This window comes from Acinonyx jubatus, chromosome B4, assembly GCF_027475565.1.
Source record: "Acinonyx jubatus isolate Ajub_Pintada_27869175 chromosome B4, VMU_Ajub_asm_v1.0, whole genome shotgun sequence".
Lineage (NCBI taxonomy): Eukaryota > Metazoa > Chordata > Mammalia > Carnivora > Felidae > Acinonyx > Acinonyx jubatus.
This window is the reverse complement of record NC_069387.1, coordinates 38,758,781-38,763,228: the sequence shown is the minus strand read 5'-3', so window position 1 is coordinate 38,763,228 and position 4,448 is coordinate 38,758,781. Positions and strand designations below refer to the sequence as shown.

Here is a 4,448-nt window from a genome sequence, read left to right as displayed (position 1 = left end):
TTGAGTCAGAGCTCCTATTAATTTAGAATAAATATTTTATGACCTTCCTTTTATATGATTAGAAATTTTTGAGTTATATTTGAATAAACTTTCTTAAAATAGAATTTGCATAGAATAAAATATCATCATCTTAAGTATACCATCTAATAAGTTCTGAAAATGTGCAACCTCTACCATCACAATCAAGATATCCATTTCCCAAAAAGCTCCTGAATGCCCCTTTGCAGCCAATTCCCATCACTCCTGGTTCAGGGCACCACTAATCTGCTTTCTGTCATTTTAGATTTTTTTTTTTTGTCTATGAAAGCATTCATTTCAAATATAAAATCATAAAGTATAAACTCTGCTGTGTAAATTAGCTTGGGCTCCACAGATTGTTTCTGACATTCACCCAGGTTGTAACAGTTCTTATTGTTCAGTGTTTTTCCATTGTACAGATATGCCAGTTTGTGAATCATTCTTGGGTTGATATACATTTGAGTTGTTTCCAGTTGAGGCAGTTATGTATAAATCTGCTATGAATTTCCATATGTAAGTTTACAGTTTTCACATACAAGTTGATAGATTTTTTACAGAATATGGTTTCATTTCTCATGGGTAAAGATGTTTGAGTGACATTGCTGAGTTGAACAGTAAATGTATGTTGAACTTTGTAAGAACTACCAAGTGGTGGTATCATTTTATATTTCTACCAGCACGGTTTGAGAGTCTTAAGTTACTCACCTAATTCTCACCATCACTTGGCATTATGATACTTTTTATTTTACCATTCTACTGGATGTGAAGTGGTATCTCACTCTGGTTCAATTTACCCTTCCCTGACATATAATGATGTGAAGCACCTTTTCATGTGCGTATTGACCCCTTTCGTACTTTTTTTTTTACATAGAGTCTGTTCAAATCTTTTGCTTACTCACAATGTTTATCTTATTATTGATGAGTGAGAATGCTTTATACATTCTTATTATTAGTCCTTTCTCAGATATGTGTATTGAAAATATTTCCTCCCGTGCGGTGGCTTAGCTTTTCATTTTCTTACCATTCTTTTTGAAGAGTAGAAGTTTTTAATTAGATGAGATACAGTTTAAAATTATTTTCTTTTATTGATACCACTTTTGGTGTTATGCTTAAGAAATCATTTCCTAACCAAAGTCACAAGTGTTTTTTCATATGTTTTCTTCTAGAAGATTTACAGTGTTAGATTTACATTCAGGTCTATTTTGAGGTAGTTTTTATATATGGTATGAGGTGTGGATCAAAGTAGCTGCAATAAGAAATTACTGTGTATTTAATAGCTTAAAACAACACAAACATGGGGCACCTGGGTGGCTCAGTCGGCTAAGCATCTCACTCTTGATATCAGCTCAGGTCATGATATCACAATTTGTGAGATGGATCCCCAAATGGGACTCTGCATTGTCAGCACAAAGCCTCCTTGGGATTCTCTCTCTGCCCCTCTCCTGCTCATGCTCTCTCTCTCTCTCTCAAAATAAATAAACATTTAAATCTACAACAACACAAACTTACTATCTTACAGTTCTGTAGATTCAAAGTCCAACATGGGTCTCACTGGGCTAAAATCAAGATGTCGGCAGAGCTGCATTCAAGGAAAGTCTGGGGGGATCTAAGGAGAATCTCTTTCCTTGTCTTTCTAGCTTACAAAGGCTACCCACATTCCTTGACTTAGGATCTTCTCTCTCCGTCTTCAAAGCCAGCAACATTGCATTGCACTGTATCTTCCTTTCATCGTCACATCACTCTCTGACTCTATTCTGCCTCTCTTCCATGTTTAAGGACACTTATCATTACAGTGGGTCTACCTAGGGTAAACGCCCCAATTCCTCAAATCTTTCACTCAGTCCCTTTTGCCATGGAAGATGGAAGATAACATATTCCCAGGTTCTAGAGATTAGAGCATGGACATCTTTGGGGGTGAGGGTTATTATTCTTCCTACCACATTCATGGACTGTTCCAACTTACCGTGGCATCTTTGCTGAAGTCAGGTTTTTTTGTTGTTGTTGTTGTTTTTGTTTTGTTTTGTTTTGTTTTGTTTGTTTTTTACATATGTGTGAATCTATTTCTGGACTCTAGTCAGTTCCATTGACTGTCTTAAGCCATACCATAACCTCTTCTTGATTTCTGTAGCTTTATAGAAATCTTGAAATCAGATAGTGTAAGTTTCTAACTTTGTTCTTTTTCAAAAATTTTTCTGACTGTTCTAAGGCTTTTATATTTCCTATAAATTTTAGAGACAAATCATCAATTTCTATAAAATGCCATCCTGGTTTGGTTTATTTATTTTTTTTTGAACAGCTTTACTGAGGTGAAATTTGCATACCATAAAATTTATTCATTGTAAGCATAAAATTCAAAGAATTTCAGTAATTTACAGACTTGTACAACCATTACCATAATTCAATTTTAGAACATTTCAATTATCCTAAAAAGGTCTTGCATCCATTTTCAGTAACTCTCTTTTTCCACTCCTAGCCTTAGGAAATGATTAATCTACTTCTGTCTCTGTGGATTTGCCTTTTAGGGACATTTCAGGTAAATAGAATCATAATATGCAATCTTTTTTGTGTGGGTTCTTTCATGTAACATAATGTTTTTGAGGTTCTATCTTATACCATGTATCAGTACTCTGTAACAGCTCATTGCCAGAAAGTATTCTATCTTAAGAATATACCACATTTTGTTTATGCAAAATGTCCAGTTTGATGGACATTTGCTTGTTTCCATTTTGGGGTAACTATGAATGATACTGCCATACACATTCATATATAAATCTTTGTATAGACCTGCATTTTCATTTTTCTTTAACTTTTTGAGCACCTGCCAAACTATTTTTGGAGGCTGCATCATTTTACATTTCCTACCAGCAGTGTATGAGGGTTCCAGTTTTTCCATAATTTCACACCCCCTTGTTTTTGTCTGTATTTTTGATTATAGAGTCATCCTAGTGGGTGTGAAAGCATATTTATTTTTAGATTGAATTTGCATCTCCCTAAGATTAATGATTTTGAGCACTTTTTCATTTGTTTATTGGCTATTCATGTATCTTCTTTTTAATTTTTTTAATGTTTATTCATTTTTGAGAGAAAGAGAGAGAGAGACAGAGTGTGAATGGGGGAGGAGCAGAGAGAGAGAGGGAGACACAGAATATGAAGCAGGCTACAGGCTCTGAGCTGTCAGCACAGAGCCTGACGTAGGGCTTGAACCCATGAACTGTGAGATCATGACCTGACCTGAAGTTGGATGCTTAACTGACTGGGCCACCCAGGTACCCCTCATGTATCTTCTCTGGTAAATGTCTATTAAAATATTTTGCCCATTTTTTACTTGGGTTGTTTGTCTTCTTATAATTGGGTCATAAGAGGTCTTTGTATATTCTGGATATAAGTCTGTTATCAGATATATGATTTGCAAATATTTTTTTCCATTGTGTGGCTTCTTTGACTTTCTAAAATAAAAGCAAAATCAAGCACAAACATTTAATTTTGATGAAGTCCAATTTATCAATTTTTTATTTATCATTTGTTTGCTTTATGTTTTTGGAAGTGGATCAGTTATTTAATTAGGTTCTGTATAAGAAATTTAGAACACCAATTTGTGAGGATAAATTCCATCTGTGAGAGAAAACACAGAGTGGAGGTAGCCCTGAAGCTAAGGAACAGCTTTGATTTTTGGCAGAATTTTTTAATCCATAGCTTCCTGATCAACCTCTATAATCTCATACTTCTCTTTCTCTGGGTCGAAGATCTCACTGTCCTGATGTCTAGGTTTACACAACTTCTTCTTGAAGTAAACATCAGTGAAGACGTTTGGGGATTTTCACACTGCTGATATCAATTTTGGTGGAAGTAACAATGATGAATTTCTGGTATGTTCTATGCAGAGGAACTCAATTGGGGGCCAGCAGTCCGGTCACAAGAAACAAGCCACTTCTAAGCTGCTTCAGGAAAACCACCTTTTTGCCTCTGTGGCGCCCAGTGAAGATGATCAGAATGGTCCCAGGAGTGATGCTAGCTCACCGTTTTCTCACATGCTGACTGACAAGTTTTTGCCATGGCTTAATAGCTTTTGAGGCACATCTTCAATAGGATAATACCTAGGCATTTTGTGAAGTTTAATCACTCTGGTACCACCATTCTTTTCACCACCAATGGGTTTTGTGACAGTAGCAAGAATCTTCTCCTTTTTCTTTTCAACCCTGCATTTGGCTGCTGAACACTTCCTCGTATGTGGCCTTTCTGGAATACATAGCTGATTGGGAATATCTGCCAATTCCTCTGACTAGGACAGGGTTTGGGCTGCAGTGGGGCTTCCCCTTCTTTGGTGTTTTAGGCTTGAGGTTACCCTTCATAATCTTGCCACCAGCATCAGCCTTTTTGGCTTCAAGTTTCTTCTCCTTAGTATCAATCTTCTCAGATTTTTCGCCCACCAT

General features: G+C 36.1%; 1 pseudogene; it reads right to left on the bottom strand.

The window, feature by feature from the left end:
- Nucleotides 1-3,598: 3,598 nt before the first annotated feature.
- LOC106965487 (60S ribosomal protein L6-like) lies at nt 3,599-4,448 on the bottom strand (annotated as a pseudogene).